The sequence below is a fragment of the Passer domesticus genome, chromosome 6, assembly GCF_036417665.1.
Source record: "Passer domesticus isolate bPasDom1 chromosome 6, bPasDom1.hap1, whole genome shotgun sequence".
Classification (NCBI taxonomy): Eukaryota; Metazoa; Chordata; class Aves; order Passeriformes; family Passeridae; genus Passer; species Passer domesticus.
Genome location: NC_087479.1, coordinates 24,464,510 through 24,481,086, shown reverse-complemented (window position 1 = coordinate 24,481,086; position 16,577 = coordinate 24,464,510). Strand labels below are relative to the sequence as shown.

The 16,577-nt window shown below is 39.8% G+C and overlaps 2 protein-coding genes across 7 annotated transcripts in view; one reads left to right on the top strand and one right to left on the bottom strand.

Moving 5' to 3' along the window:
- The window catches only part of SLC25A21 (solute carrier family 25 member 21), a 237,453-nt gene extending 235,976 nt beyond the window's left edge, over window positions 1-1,477 (bottom strand). Inside the window, exon 1 of the mRNA XM_064423927.1 lies at window positions 1,300-1,477. The gene's annotated coding sequence lies outside the window, so the exon portion shown is untranslated. The remainder of the gene's footprint in view (window positions 1-1,299) is intronic.
- Window positions 1-16,577, top strand: part of MIPOL1 (mirror-image polydactyly 1) — a 189,200-nt gene that overhangs the window by 1,424 nt on the left and 171,199 nt on the right. For 2 of the 6 annotated variants that reach the window (XM_064423911.1, XM_064423912.1), the window contains exon 1: window positions 990-1,035. The exons of 1 other annotated variant lie outside the window; for it this stretch is intronic. The gene's annotated coding sequence lies outside the window, so the exon portion shown is untranslated. Of the gene's footprint in view, window positions 1-989; window positions 1,036-2,615; window positions 2,700-4,448; window positions 4,597-4,688; window positions 4,995-16,577 lie in introns of those variants that run through there. 3 more of the 6 variants (XM_064423915.1, XM_064423916.1, XM_064423917.1) reach the window with 3 other exon arrangements.

Below are 16,577 nucleotides of genomic sequence, written 5' to 3'. Positions count from 1 at the left end.
GAGCTGAGTGCGGATTGCTGTGGGAATACAGAATAACTCCCTTAAATTAATAAAACTCGAATGTGCTGACCTTTAAGTAATTAAAATCTCAACTTCAATGTTTCATTAGCATTTGCCTTAGTTCCCTTGGTTTGGCTCCTTGATAATGCTGCTCAGTAAATACTCCTGGATGATCAAGTCTCCAGTGTTCCCTATCATCAAAAAGTAGATGCTGAAGCATCACCACTTTTTTGTTCCAGAGATGTAGGTCTCCTTGTGCAATGTTCTCTTGGGTACAAATAGCAAATCTAGTATTAAGGTGGACTTTGCTACAGTATTTCAACAGCAGAGAGAGTTTGGAGTTCGTCAGAGTGCAGAAACTGATCAGATTTGTTTTCTGCGTGTGTCTCTGCATCAAAGAGAATAACGGCCAGAGTGCATGTAAGTTACACAGATGTTCACAGAGTAGCATAACACCTGCTCCTTAAAAAAACAAACAACCTCTGCTATTGTTAGGAAACAATACGTTGTTTCACAGTATTCAAACTCCAAAACTATGCCCCTTAATTCAGTTCCGCAACTGGAAGTCTCTTTGGCACATCTCCCTTATTTTCCATACGCCTCTGCCTCCTGCCCCACAGAGGGCAACCTTCCCACTGTGCAGGTTTCCTAAAGCACTTCTAGGCTTAATCCTATTTCCATATGGCCTCTTCCGAAACCATGAGCACCACTGCATTCTTTTCCTCGATATCCCTGGCAGGGTCTGTCACTCCCTTTGTGGTTACTGCGTCCCTTAGTAGGAAATTCCGTCCATCCTGGGCAGCACGCCAGCGCTAACACCCGAGAAGAAACCACCGCTGGCTGTGCGGGGCAGGACGGGCAGGAGAGACCCCCGAGCAGCGCCGCTCCCGCCCGGCCCGGCCCGGCCGCCTGGCCCCGCCCCCGGGCCGCGGCCCCGCCGCCGCGCGCTCCCGAGGGCGGCGGGCGCGCGCGCCCCTCCCCCGCCCGCCCGCGGCTTTGTTGCGGCGGCGGCGGCGGCGGGGCCGGAGCGCGCAGGTAACGGGGCGGCGGGGCCGGGTCGGGGCCGCCCCGCGGCGCTCGGGTTGGAACTCGCCCCATCCTCTGCGGCCGGGCCCGGCGGCGGCGGCGCGTCCCGCCGAGGCGGCGTTAGGTCGGGCCGCTCTGCCCCCAGCGCCTCCCCGCGGGCAAGCGGCCCTGCCCGGCCTCCTCCGCCCCCGGGAGCGAGCCGCCGCCGGGCCCTTGCGCACTGACCGGCTGGCTGCCCGTGCCGTGGCAGCCCCTTGGCTGGGTTAGTGTTACCTCCCCATGGCCTCCGGGCGACCCGGCTTGCCCGATTTGCTGCCCGCTCCGCATCTGGAGATAGGGGGAAGCAAGTTTGCCGTGCCGGGATGCGCGATTTGGAGTCCCAGAGGCTGCGGCTTTGCGGGACGGGAAGGGACGGACGGGCTGCCGCCTCCCGGGAGCGGGGTCGGGACAGTCCGAGATGAAACCTGCCCCGAACAAATTCGGGAGGTCGGTGCTGGATCTTTAGTGTCAGATGAGAACAAACTGTGGAAGATGCTCGGCATTGTAGTAATGCATTAAAAAAAAAAAAAAAAAGGAAAAAACGCATCAAAAGAACTTGTCAAAATAAAGTTTGTGCTTTTTAAAAAATATTTATGACTTAAAGCTACTTACAAAATCCTGACAATTTGATCATCCTGATGATCATCAGATTTGAGGATCCTGATGACCCTCAGCTCCTGTTGTAATTCCTGCTAATCAGAATTCTTGATGATGGTGTGAGGGTCTGTTTCTTCTGAGGAAAAAGGCTATGGTTTCTCAGTGTGAAGGGTTTGGGAGAAAAACATTCCATAATGTACCCAAAGGACTATTTTACCTGAGACAAACCTGATGTTTGTCCATGGAAAAACTACAGCTGAGTCTAGGTACAACTTCAGGGGGTTGAGATGATTTGGGCTGGGTTGCTGTAAGAGTTTGTTTGGCCCAAGTCTGGGAATTCAGTGTCCTGCAGCACCACAGTGGCTTTTGAATATTCCAGCAAGTTCTTACTCCAGTTAGAAGAGTCTTAAATTGCAGTGCTTTAGCTGTGGAAGAAAAATCGGTTAACCACAGTAATGTGCTTTCTGGCTCAGAAGATCTCAGAGCTGCAAATCTTGGAGGTTCTAGGATCTCTGGGGTTTAGGGAAGTGCAGTGATGTGCTTGCCTTGTTCTTGTACCTGTCCTTGAGCATCCGTACTTGACCAGTTCTGCTCCGGGAATGTACAGCTCTGGTTTAACTTGAAACCACTTGTTTTAGATTATTTGTTTATTTAAATATGTTATGGCACTAACTTCTAAATCCCATGAGGTTTAACAAGAGTTAAAACTGTCATGCCAGTTAAACATGCTGTTTATGTGGTAGTTCTGTTTTATGTTGCTGTTTAGTACCCAGAATGTTGTCATTCATGACAAGGTTCTTCTGTGAGAAGAACCCTATCTGTGAGATAGAGCTATGTACATCAGTGAGGAGCCATCAGTTTGATTGCTGTGAGCTCTTCTGCCCTGTGACTGGTAAAGGGATTAGCACTGATTTCAGGATCTTGAAAGTTATAAACTTGTTTTGCCTATCCAGCTAAGAAGTTACTGCAGTTCTGGTTGCAGTAGGAAAAGTGAAGAGAGAGACTGGGACATGAAATTACATATAGGATTTAAGAAGGTAGGGACAGTTGCTGCTATTAGTTTCTGTAGGTATTTCAGATTTTCTTGAAGTGATACTGCAAGTTCCTTACAGTTTGTAATGGTGACTACTGCTCAATAGTAGTGGCTAACAAATTAAATTTTAAAACTCTCTTGCCCACTTTTCACATGATAACTAATTATATTTCTTGCCTTTTTGTTTGTTTGCTTGCTTTGTTTCTGGATTTACTTAATTTCTCTTTTAGTCATTAGTTTGTCTGTTTGGGATAAGGAAATACTGCTTTTCTTCACATTCTGTTAATCTATCTCCCTGCTTGTTAAAAGTCATTCTAGATGCTGCTAAATTAGAAATGCATTGTAATGGTGTTAAACTCTTTCCCTGACCAGTAAGAAGCAAAACAAGGTTTTGTTTCAGGCTTAGTATTTCTCTTGCAGCAAAACAAATCCAACATATTGTATTACTGGCAGAAATATTATGGTGCTGAGGCCACATGACCCACATGTTGTTGCTTTTTGCAGTTTGTGGGGGTTTTACTTTCAAAGAGTGCCTAGGTTAGTAAAAAAACAAGGGAGTTTTCAGATCTTGCTAGAAGAGCTTAGGGGAGAAGAGAAAATACATAGTTCTCTGGGGAAAGAATCAACAAATTATTCATTAGAATTTAAAGCAAGAAGATACACATGAGCTAAGGGTGAAGGGGAAGAGCATCCTGCCTATAGATCACAGATTTGTGTAAAATTAGTTGCGAACTTGAGAGATATGTTAATGGATCTTTATGCTACCTACTTTTTAGTCTGCCAAACATAGGACAGAACAGATGCTGTGTGTTGATGGCAGTGAAATGCCATAGTGCAATGATTTTAAGCTATGAATTGGTGATCTGACTTCATGCTCACTTTAGTGCAGATCACCCAAATCAATGCAGAAGCTTCTTCTCACTTTTACGTCTGTTATCCTATGTGGGCAATTGATGTTTTGAAACTTACCTTTGAAACAAGCAAACAACCCTTCTGGGCTGACTGCTATTGACAGATTTAACCACAAGCTAATGTTGCAACTGACAGATATTCCTGTAAGTATGACTGCTGCCTTTTTCCTTTTCCTTTGAAAGGAAGATGGTTTTGAAGGAGTAAAAGAACCATAGTATTGAACTTTTATTTGCAGAACAGATACAGCTATGGAAAGAACCAGTGTGAATGCTCAGTTGTTAAGATGATTCTTTGCTACTTTCAGCCATGACGGCATGCTTGGCATGCTCCCTGCTAGTTTTGTGAGGAAGCTCCCTGCTTGCTTCATAACAGTAGGCTTCTGTTTTCCATAGTAATTCTTGATGTGGACCTTTGTCCCTTAAGGACAGGTTAAAATGCAAACTGACAGTTTCTGCGGAGTGGTGGCTTTTGGTATAGTAAAGAATATTATATATTAAAATTTTGGAAATAGTTTATATGTGTATTAGCTTTATGTGGCAAAGTTCTTTAGCAGGGAAGCTACAGAGTCTTCTGTGAGAAGCTGCTAGAAGCTTCTCTCATGTCTGACAGAGCCAATGCCAGCCTGCTTCAAGATGAATCCACTGCTGGCCAAGGCCAACCCTGCCAGCAGCAGTGGCAGCACCTCTGTGATAATGGAGTTAAGAAAGGGGGGAGGACTGGGAATTCTCACTTGCAGCTGGAGAGGGGAGTTAGAAAGCATGAGAGAAAAAACTCTGCAGACACCAAGGTTGTGACGAAGGAGAGGGAGGAGGTGCTCCAGCCACCAGAGAAGAGATTCCCCTGCAGCTTGTTGTGCACACCATGGTGAGGCAGCTGTACCTCTGCAGCCCAGAGGAGATCCCACACTGGAGCAGGTGTCTGTGCCCAAAGGAGGCTGTGACCCCATGGGAAACCTGTACCAGGCTCCTGGCAGGCCAAGGATAGAGCAGGTTTGCTGGCAGGGGGCAGCCTTGGGGGACCCATGCTGGAGGAGCTTGTTTATGAAAGATCGAACCACGTGGAAGGGGCTCACACTGGAGCAGTTTGGGAATAATTAGTGCATGGGAAGCAATCGTGTTGAAGTTTATGGAGGACTTTCTCCTGTGGGAGGGACCCTACGCTGAAGCAGGGGAAGAGTGTGAGGAGTTCTCTCCCCATGGAGTAAGGAGCAGCAGAGACAATGTGTGGTGAACTGACTGGAAACCCTTTTTTCTGTCCCTCTGCTCTGCAGTGGGGAGGAGGTAGAGAAAACTGGGAGTAAAGTAAAGCCCAAGAAGAAGTGGGAGGAAGGTGCTGTAAAGTTTAGTATTTTTCTCAGTCAAATCTGTTTTGCCCATGATGGTAACTGGTGAGTGAGCCTTTTGTTATATTTTTCTTTTCCCTGTACAGCTGAGGAGGGAGTGATAGAGCAGCTTTGGTGGGCACATGGATTCCAGTCAGAGTCAGCCCACTGCAACATGAGATATTGCTAGGAGTGATCTTTGATTCTCATAGTATTAATGAATCAAAAATATTTTTTCAAATGTTCACATGTAGGTTACAGGTCTCTAAAATAAAATTTCTTGAAACTTTTTGTATGATGTGAAACAGTCACTAAGTACAAGTAACAGACAAGATCATGTAAACTGAATGCCAGTGGATTCCTATCATAATGTAGTCTGTGTTACTTAAAGGTTTACTCTATTTTATTGAACATCTAAACATGAAAACAGCTTATTGTATTTACTGTGCACTGTTACACTTGGCTGAGTCTTGCCAAAGGCATTGTAATATTTATTTCCTGCTTTTCAGAGGAATTAAAACTCAGTAGTTCAGTTAATAATTCTGAAAGCATTTTTTATTTTGAAACTTAGAGTTGTGGTATCTGTGGCCTAAGATCAACTTCATTTTGGCCACCAGAGTATGTGTACAGCTTATTTTCTTCCCTTTTTTGTTTGTTAATTTTTGCTTTGTTTACCTGTGCTTTTTCCTAGTAGGCATGTAGGAGTTCATTGGGTCAGGTGGGTGATGGGAGGCTGTTTGTACCTGTGCTGTGACTTGGGTGTGCTACATAACCACCAGATGACTTGCAGGAATGCTCCTGTGGGTTCTAGAGTAGGGAAAGGATTGAAGGGCTGAGTAGGGTCCATGACTGACTTACAGGCTGATTGCCATTATAGTTGCTGAAATATATTCTGGAAAATCACATTGAAAAAAGGCATATAATCCTTGTTGACTTCACATGTAGTTAAAATTATCATCAATATGTTTGGTTGTTTTTTTAGCATGGACTAAAATACATGAGACTGGTTCATAGTGTGTGTTATGTAATAGAAAAAAAGTCAATAACAGTGGCTGTGGTGTCATTTTGTTCAGTATCTCTTGCTAGAGTCGCAAACCCAGGAGCAGATCCAACTTCCCTTTAAGTGAATGGCAATACTCCTATTGGTCACAAAAGCACGGGATTACACTGTGGGTTTGGAAGAAATAATTGGTAATGAGTTCAGCTCCTGGAGGGCATTAATTTTTGCACCATGAAATCCGTAATAAATTGAGTTAAGGAGATCCACATAACATGCTGGTAGACAAATGTTATCCTTTCTGTCCTTTTATGTAAATCTGTTGAAGACAGAATTTGATCTTTAAGTTATATGTTCATTTAAACAGTCATATTCTGACTAGCTATGCACTAATTTAAATGTGAAGTGTGAAATAAATTAGAAAAATCTAGTCTGGTGAAGTAATGTAGTATTAGGACAAAGAAGGATTAAGAGGCTTGGTTGTTGATTAGGTCTTTGTAGGGAGAGGTTTGCAGCTACCATGAGGATTTGTGGAATGAGAGCAAGGTTGTATCTGAATCAAAACTGTCCTGAAAATGCTGTATGATACTCCAGTGTGAGAGAATTTAATATGGGATCAAAACCTGCTGCACTTGAAGCAAACAGACTGCATTTTTAATTTACGGTAGTAATTTATTTAAGCCAATTTACAAGTTCACCTGTACTTTAGCTTATAAATAAAAATGTCCAATTGTAAATGGAGTATTTAGTGCTGAAGAATTACTTAATGGGTGGGCATGTGTATGAACTGCCCTTGGTGGGACTAGAATTTGAAAATGTTCTTAGTTGCCAATTTAACGAAAGAATGATTCTAAGCTTAGATTGGCTTGGTGAAAAAGTGCATAGGACTTTCCGAGGCATGGCAGTTGAGGTGTATGGAAATGAAAAGTATTAAAATATTTATTTTATGTAGAATATTTACACAATTTAAAATACCATTTTTTGTTGTTTCAGTTTTTAGTGCATAAAGTTAAATATGTTTAAAACTTTGTATTACTTTTTTTTAAGGTGTTCTTGACTTGTTTCCTTTGGGTTTCATCAACTCTGTTTAGCTTTCTTTCATTGCACTGTTTCCAAATGTATGTTTGACCCCCTTTCCTTGTTAATTCTGATGTTTCAACAGGTGAGAGAAAGTGAAACCATTCTTCTTGCTTGCCTATTGTATTTGAGAGGAAAGAGACTACCAGTTTGTATTAGGTTTACTGTGTTTCTGTTATTTTTTCCTATGTATTACACATTTAACTTCATTTTAGGAATTGACTACTAAAAAGATAAATCTAGTTACCAAGAGAAATAGTATCTCAGCTTGCAGCTGCATGCAGTTGAGAGATCTGAGAACACTGAGCATAATTAGAAAAGCTAAGACATTCCAGTGGAATCTTTGAAGCTATTAAAAGAAGTTATGCAAAAATGAGTGTATTCTTTTTTCTAAGCATTTATTTCTCTCAGTAATGGTATGATATATAGTTATATACTTCTTTTTGAAAGTTAGTGCTGTTTGAGAGAGATTATATGGCAATATGTGAAGATACATATCTAATGCAGTGTTGTGTCAGATATTATAATTTATGCTTGTTTTAGTTGCCTAAATTATCCCATCCTGTCATTAGTGGCATTGATATAATAAAGTCATTAGTATCCATAGACTAGTTTAATAAAGTTGTTAGTATCAGTTTTAGAAAGTCACAACTTTTCTTAAGTAATGTTCTTAACTTAAAATTTATGTGATCTGCAGTTGGACTTGCTTTAAGATGCTGCTTCTCATTGTGTTCTTGTGATTCACACTCAAATAAATAAAATTTCAGGTTCTATAGGAATTTTAGGCATTAAATGATATGGAGATGGGAATGTGTTAAATTGGTTATATAAATTTTTAGATACAAGCATAAGAAACAAAGCAGTGTTGTTCATCATGTCCTTCTGTAGTGTGCCCCTCTTGTGTGTGCACAGCCACAGGCAGTTTTTCCATTTGCTCTTATGGTAGAGTATTAGGATGTGGTTTTCCTTGTCTGAGATTTGACATAAGCGCTGTGTGATCAGTTTGCTGCTTGGTACCTTCCTTGTAATGACGAAATTTGTGCTGTGAAACACCCACTGCAATTTTAAGATTTAGTGACATTTTTGTAGCTTTTCTTGTAGAGCTACAGAAATGTGTTCTTGTTTTTATTTTCTTTTTTACAAATACTGCTAGATGAGTGATACAGGAACTATGATAGACATTCAGTTGCTTAGTGTAATCAAAGCAGACCAATCAAATACTTATATACTGATTTAGAACTGTTTTCACAGGCACTTCTTCACTTTTTTCCACTTTTTTTTTTTGCTTCTACTAGTTGTCATGATACGAGGAGATTGCTGACTGTAAGTAGATTAAAACAAAATAAAAATTAGTCTTGAAGTGGTTAAATATCTCCATTCCCATGATCTATATCTGAAGAAAAACAAACAGTGTTTAATGCGTCTGTGTTCTTAGATCTGTTTGTAATGGTATTTATTTTCATTAAACCACAGGAATCTTGAAGTTTAACTTTTCCCTTTGCACCTGAGTGTATGATGAAAAAGGATGTAGTTCCACACCTATATCCTTCTCAAGTGTAGCCTGCATTTATGTCATTGTTCCTTAAAGAGACATCAGCAAACTCATAGTTCTGCTCAGTTTTATTTTAAAGTATATTTTGATTAAAATTTAAATTTAGCAAGTGGAAAAGCCACTTTCAAGCTTTAAAATTTGCTTTCCCTTCAAGTTAAAATTTAAAACAAAGAAAAAAGACAGTATTCTGTTCTCATTTTGTGGTGCTATGTAAAGTTCATTGTAGGAGATTTGCTTTTACATTAATCTCTTCAATTGTCATATATGGGAACAAGCTACGTTGAAAACTCTGAGCTGCAGGAAGAGTTGTGTGAATTCCCTGATGCCCTTGTTCACCAGTTCTCCTTGCCTTATAGGATAATACATAGAGCCTCAGTTTTACTGCTGTCAACTCCATCCCTGCCTTCTTGCTGTGACCACCTGTTGGTTGTTTTCAGGTGTTCCTGACTAAATTAAATCTTAAATTTAAATCTAATTAAACTAAATCCTGACATCTTTTCCTGTGTTTAGGTGCTGTGTGAGGGATGTGGGTGTTTGAAGGATTCCCTTACCCTGCTCAGCTGCCCTCAACATAGTGTTGAGTGTGAGGGAGGATGTTTTAAAGAAAAGAAGTGGGGTGGAGTGGTGGAACTCACTGTCCAGTTTCTGCACTGTCTCTTTGCTTGCACCAGGTTCTAAGTTAGCTGCTCATCTTGCTAGACATGCCTTGGAGAGCAGAATTGGGCTGGCTGCTCAGCCAGCTCTTGGCCCTTGGCAAGCTCAGGCACCTGCTGAAGTGCTGCACAGGTGTAGCACTGCTTCTCCTTCTTTCTGTTTAGTCTGCTCTTTTGCAGTCAGAGCTCAGTAGCCTTGGCTGATGGGCACAAAGGGCCCTGTGGATGGAATGATACTGCTCTTTTTCACTCCCAGACAAGAACTGAAGGCACAGTGGGGTTGTTAAGGCAAGGTTCAAATCGCTCAATTTGAGAAATGCTGCATGTGACAGCAGTAGTGAAATTAGACATAATACAGCTTCAGCTCCCACTGTGCAGAAATGCGCTTGAAGAGGAACAGCAGTCGCCTTCTGAAACTTTGTTTTTGCATGTTTGAGGAGCTTTTTTAATGGAAAAGACCACCTCTAATATCTTAAATTGTGACATAGTTTTCAGTAGTTTTTGAGTTATCTGTGTTCGCTTATTTGCTTGCATTAAGAAGGAAAAATAACGCTCCATGTCTGGATTGGGAGTGTGTAGTCATATGCTACATCTTGTAGATAAGTGGTGCTTCTTTGTAACAGTTTTTGAGACATATTTTACAAATATTAAAGGATAACAGACGATTTCATACATGTACAACAGTTTCAGCCTAACATGGGAGCGAATGTAGTTTGTTGATTATTTTCTTCTGAAAGAGTATTGTTTTGTGAATAGTCTCACATTATGTCTTCTGGATATCTCCTTAGCAAACAAAGATGTGAAATAGCTGTTGCGATTTTGATCTATTTCTTCCCCCCCGCTCTTCCCGTCGGTGTGGGATCGCACACCGGTAGATGGAGCCCTGTGCCAGCCGCCAGCTTTGAGCAGGCTGGGGAGCGAACCGCAGCCCCTGACCTGAGCGCCTGGCGGGAGCGGCTTCTTGCGCATGTGTCTGTGATATGTTTTATTCATGGCAATGCCTATGGGTTTAAAATTAAATGCCTACCGTTAGCCGTGCAAGTCAAGGCAGTGACTGTGTGCTCAGATGCTTAGGGACCGCTTTGTGGCGTTCATGATGGGCAGGCGATCGGCTGAAATGCCCTGATCTGTCCCAGAGTGATGCAAGGACGAGAGCCCATGTGGCTTGCCACGTTTTTTTGTGTTAACTTCTGAGCCAACTGCATGTCCTTAGGCAAATCGTGGTTGAAACCATCGAAAACAGGACCTATGGGAAGCTCTTAAGGAACTTACAAAGCAAATTAAAATACAAGTTTTGGGATTTAGTTTTGTATTTTTGTTATTCATATATGCTAACTGCTGATTTTTTAAAAAACATATTTTTGAGTATAGAAAATGGTTGAATGGAGCAGTTCAGAAATTCAAAACCAGCAGTAGCCAATCTTGCATATTGCCTCTTTTGCACTTTGTGTGTCCACACCCACAGCCCAGATCTGTGTTACGTGGCTCAACTAAGTTATACAGTGGACTGGGTTTGTTGACATTTGTGTCAGCCACTTGTAGAACTGTAAAAAATGTCCAAGTTTTTTGCAACTTTATTTAGAAATTGGTTTAACTGATGCAGTTTTGTATATAGCCAAGTTACTCTAGTGTGAGAACAGTTCTTAAACAGCAATATGCTAATTTTATTTGAAAGTTTGAAATGCAGTTCTTGATTTTAAAGGGGAAAAGGAGGAAAAATTTTGAGTGATAATAATAACATAAATTGTTCTTGTGGGAGTTTTTACTGGGTTTGTTCCAATAAGTCTATGCTTGAAATATCTGAGATTAGTAGTATTCTGTGATTGTAACAGGTACGCCATTTCTAAAACATATGCCCTGCATTTTTTATTTGAAATTCCAAGTGTCTCAGTGTTTACATTGCAAAACAATGGGAAGGGTGTGGGTCTCTGATGTTTTTGCTCTGACTAATATTTCTGCACAGTAACACTCCTGTACTGTACCTTAAATCTCAAAAGAAAAATTAAGTCATTCTTAAAGCCTGAAGATTTGTCTGATGACTATATGAATACTGGGCTACGTTGCAATCTGAAATAATCTTTGGAAATGTGTTTCTACCTGCTGTTCCTTATGTGTGTTAAACTGGCATTCAGATGTTAAGGAATGGACATAGAAGTAAGAATGTGAAAGTATTTTTCAAAAATAAATTATTCCCTTAGAATTCTGCTGGAATTGTATAATTTTGTTTGCTTTGTTTTAATGGTTAGTAGTTGCTTTTGCTTATGGTTTGCAAAAATGAAATTACAGTTTTTCTTTCACATGGCACATAGTTGGATGGGGCTTTGAGCAACCTGATTTAGTGGTAGGTTTCCCTGGCCATGGCAGGGGGTTGGAATAGGTGATCTTCAAGATCCCTTCTAACCCAAACTATGCTGTGGTTCATGGTAGCAAAGTACTACGGCACTCCAGTCATTCAAACCCAATTGTTTGTTGCAGTCCGGAGAGGAAGCTCTAGACAGTATTCCAATTTGTTACTGTTTCAATGCTTTTTTTAAAAATCAGATACAAATCACAGCTATAAACATCCTTGTGCTTTGAAGGGAAAAAATAAACAGTCATGTGTGGGGTTGACCCCAGCAGCTAAACATCAGCACAGCTGCTCACTTGCTGCTCTCCCCAGCAGGCTGAGGAGGAAAATAGGAGAGTGGAAGAAAACTCACGGTCCAAGACAGTGACAGTTTAGTAAGCAAAGGAAAAGGAAGAAAGAACAAACCAACCAAACAAAACTAAAACCAACAACAATTTATGCAAATGGAGTCACTTGCCACCCCTCACCTGCAGCGCACCATGGTCCAGCCAGTCTCAGAGAGCTGCTTTGGAAGAAAAATTGCATACCCCCTTTCTTTGCTTTACCCAGTTTCCATTGCTAAGCATGACATTATATGATGTGGAATATCCTTTTGTCTGGTTTAGGTCAGCTCTGTCCTCTCACAAGTTCTTGCCCATGCCCAAGCTACTCTCTGGAGGGACAGAGTTGATGGGAAACAAAAGCCGTGATGCTGTGGAAGCAGAGTAGGCAATATTCAGAGTACTGATATATTATCAACTATAACTCCAAAACACCAAAGTACCATGTGTGCAGTTATGAAGGAATTTAATGACATCCAAACCAGAGTTAGTACAGGTCTCATCTTTTCAATACTAAAAATACTCTTTTCTAGAATGCGTTATGAAAGGCAAATTTGTAGCAGCATTGCTGATACAGATGGATATATAGCTTAAATTTGTAAGAGAGGAATCTCTAAATTTATATGAATACAATTTACTTAAGGAAATCTCAATTTTTAAATTTCTAGTAATAACTTAGAAGAAATTTTACTTCTATGCAGCAGTGACTTCTTACTTGTGAATGAAGTTGCAACATATGTATTTGGCATTAGTGATGTCTTAAGCCACCATTGTTTTGTTCAAGAATGATCATGCCCTTTTATTTTGAGCCATCACGTTCTTGTGTTGTTTGATTTTTGATTTAGTTAGTACCAGAGGCAGTGATATTAGCACAAATAGGAAACTGCAGCAGAATATAAGTATTTGACTTGAGTGTTTATGAAAATAAGCATTCCCTGCCTCTCAAGGACATGCTTACAAAGTTTAGCTCATGTTCTTGTTAAAAGGATGTTTTCTTTGTAGAGGAGGGAGTCTTTTTCAGAAGATGTTTGTCAGTAAAGCTTTCAGTGAAATACAGGGTAGAGCTGAAAAGACAAAGTGTTCAGAAAATTACATTCCAATGAATGTTTGCCCTTAGAAGCAAAAGAAGAGCTTAATAATCTCATATGATGCATAAAATGAATGGTAAAATCAACAGAGTGGATCTACTGGTCATTGAAAGGTGAGAGAAATAAGACAAGCCTTCATTAAACTTGGCCTTTAAATGTTTTTTAAAAACAAAATACAGAAACACCAAGTCTTGCACCTGCCAGTGCATGGAGAACATCATGAAAAGATGACTGATAACCAATGTTTTTCTGTGCTTGATGCATCAGTTGAATTTGGCAGTTGCTCTGAAGAAAGTGGAGACCACCTCTGCGTTCAGCATTCCTTATGTATCAGCACCTGAGTCCTTTGAGAAACTTTGTAATGCCTGAAGCATTCAGCAGGGAAGTACGGCACATGTTGAATAGCAAAGGTTGTAGTGAGGACTGATGTTTTGACCCAGGGAAGATGATAGAAAAGTAGAGCTAGCAATTGTGAAAAGCTTTGGGAAGAATCAGAGCTTCTAGGCTCTGGTTCTCTCTCAATCCAAAAGATCACAGGTGGTAACTGAAGCAGATTAATTTGTAATTCTGATATAAGCATAATACATTTTTCTGCTGACTGTATAGAGTACCTCAAAGACCTACTGATAGTTGCCTCTAGCATGACATTTTATCCCTGTCACAGTGGTTTTTGTTAACAGGTTACATTATGCGGGGAAGGAGATTATGGTAACTGAGGCATGTAAAGGATTCCTGCCAAACACAGAACAAAACATTAGCTTGTGCAGAGGCTTGTGATCTTCTGTATGGATGAGCTGTAAAACAGCTGTTTGGAAAACATCTCTTCATCTTCTGAGGTCTGAGTGGTTTCTGTGTGCAAATGAGGGATGAAGGGAGATGTAGCTTCAGTCTTATAAGCAAAACTGTTTTGACTGAGGTCCTTAAACTTTTTTTAGCACCTAAATTTGTGTCTTAGCAGCAGGAATGGGCAATATTTTAATATTCTGAGTTTAGCTATTTATTTATTTGTTTATTTACTGGCTGTAATGGCAAAGCACCTTTCAAAATCTTAACTCTATTCTGTCAGTAAAATACATGTGGTATTGTACTTGCAATCTGGCTCATGCCTAGAAACAGTTTTTCTGCTGGGCCAGTTATCAGTAATCATGGTGCTCTGGTATAGCAGTAAAGAGAACTAGTAAGGTAAATCAGTCTAATACTTACATTTATGAACTAAACAATATGGACTATTTGTTCTTAGAAATGTGTTATATGAAGTTATAGTTGAAAACCAATTAATCAACTATGAGGGAAATTCAGCTGATAGCTAATGTATTTTAAATTATATGCACTTCTGAGACTTAGCCTTTTCTGAAGGTTGAATGACAATGGGGGTGGTTTCATTCTTATTCCCCTTTGGAGATGAATTGTATTCCCCTTTGGAGCTGAGGAGTTGTGCTGGCTTCCCTGCTCAGCTTTGCAAATACAGTGTAGTTCAAACTGATGTTACTGCACTTTACCCACCAGTGAGCAGTTTTGCCCATTCCCTGTATCTAAGGTAGAGATTCCAGGTGGATGTCACAAAACCCTTTTTTCCTTATTTTGTGTTTATAGGACTGATTTGAGTCATTATGTCTAGGATAAGGAGATGGTAAAACCCCTTAGGAATTCCTACAGGGACTATTTATGTAGAGGAAGGATATTCTTATTTCAGCCTAGATATTGCCGAGTTTTTTTTTTGCTTATATGGTTTTTTAAATAGCATAAATTACATTCCAAGGACTTTTATGTTATTTTATATTGTTTATATGTGTGCCTCTGTATATCATTATGGTTTAAAATATTTTAGGATTTGGCCAAATTAAAACTAAAGTTGTTTTGGTTTTTTTTTAATATATTGCTGCTATGTGTTGCAATACCATTTGATGGTAGGTTTTTTGATATTTTTTTCTTGATTTCCAAAAGCTATTAAAGAATGCCTGTATCTATTTATGTATGAAATCCACTTTGATAACAGATAAACAATTTGATATTTCTACATGTGAAAGTCTGTGTACAGATAGTGTTTAGATAAGCTGCTTTAATCTCTTATTGTGCATATTTTATAATTTTATAGTTAATTCAGGAATTTAGAGTAATTTTTTTTTTATTGTATACGTTTGTGACTGGTTGTAAATTAATCACAGAGTACAGTGTCAGCATGAATTAATTATGCAAGTAAACCAAATGGCTATTTCATTATTTTATTGAAATGCCAAGAGTTTGAGAAGATCTTTTGTCTTAATAGATTAGCCAGAATTCATTGGGAAAAGTCTTAGTATGTTTAAGGTAATGGGAAAATTTTGCTTTCAGTACATCCTACAGAGATCCTGTTTAAAACAGATGACAGTTTGTCACGTTCAGTAGCACATCAGTCATCAGATTTATTCTAATTCCTTAAGCTGAACATTTCATTCAAGCTTGTAGATTGTCTTGTCAAGCTACCAAAAGCCTCATAGCTTTTCTGTCAAGCATAGAGTTGCACCAGCAGTTCACAAATAAATGCTAAGCTGCAAAAATACTGTTTATTTTCTTTAACCTTTTATTCAGTTAACTACACTGTTCTTTCGTGTTATTTTCTCCACATGTGTTAATCAGAAGGTATTCGAGGGACTGCCTCCTAAACATGCCTCATCCTGACCACAGCCACTTCAGACCAAGGACCACTCATTTTGAGGCATGTTGTTTTTACTTGTAGCAGTCTAGACCACCGTGGTTATCACATTCCTCCTCTAATCACAAAGGCCCAGCGAGCAGACGTGAAGGAATCCTGCTGCTGCTGCGCTAACAGCTGTGGTGTGGCCACTCTGGCTTTGTGCAGAGTGGCTGTGGACTTCTTGCCCTGTGTGGAAAGTGACACTTCTGCTGTCAGCCCATATAGTCATAGTCATGACATTCTTTGTATTTACTCATTATAATCCTTCTAGGATATTCTCTCATACTGTATTGCATATGTCTGTGTCTTTTTTTTTTTTTTTTGACCAGCTCTAATTCTGAGCTTTTTGCTTTAAATGAAGTCTTCTGTGTAAACTGTGGCACTTGCTTATGAAGTCTACTTAAGCCTTACATGGTGGTGAGAACTTGATTTGAGATGTACTTTCTTTGAAGGCAGCATGTGTATGTCTGAGATAGTAAAACATTGAGGATTGTTAGTTGAAGTTAATTAATAGAATTAAGAAAGGAAAGTAAACTATTAGATTGGTGCAGTTGTATAAATTACATTTAAGGCCAAAAAATTGCTTGTAAAGTACTGAAAGCCTATGTCCAGATAAGAATAATCTCTGTATTAAATTGCTAATGCTATGGCATTCAATATAAAGTTGTGACTTCCCTTTAATAGGAAGAAGACTTCCTTGGTTGTCTCTTTTAGCTATTAAAAAATTACATCTTAGCTGTCTGTTAATAATTTTTCAGAATCACCAATTTCAGAACTCTACTTTTTACTTCTAATTCTTCACTGTAACTTGTGATTTCTTTTAATATGTGTTTTTTCCTGTCATTTACATGCAGTGCTAAATTTTCTCTTTTAATCTGGTGTTTTTCTTTGGTATAAAGCCCTGTTTTTTAAAATAATTTCTCTTGGTCTGTTAAATGGTG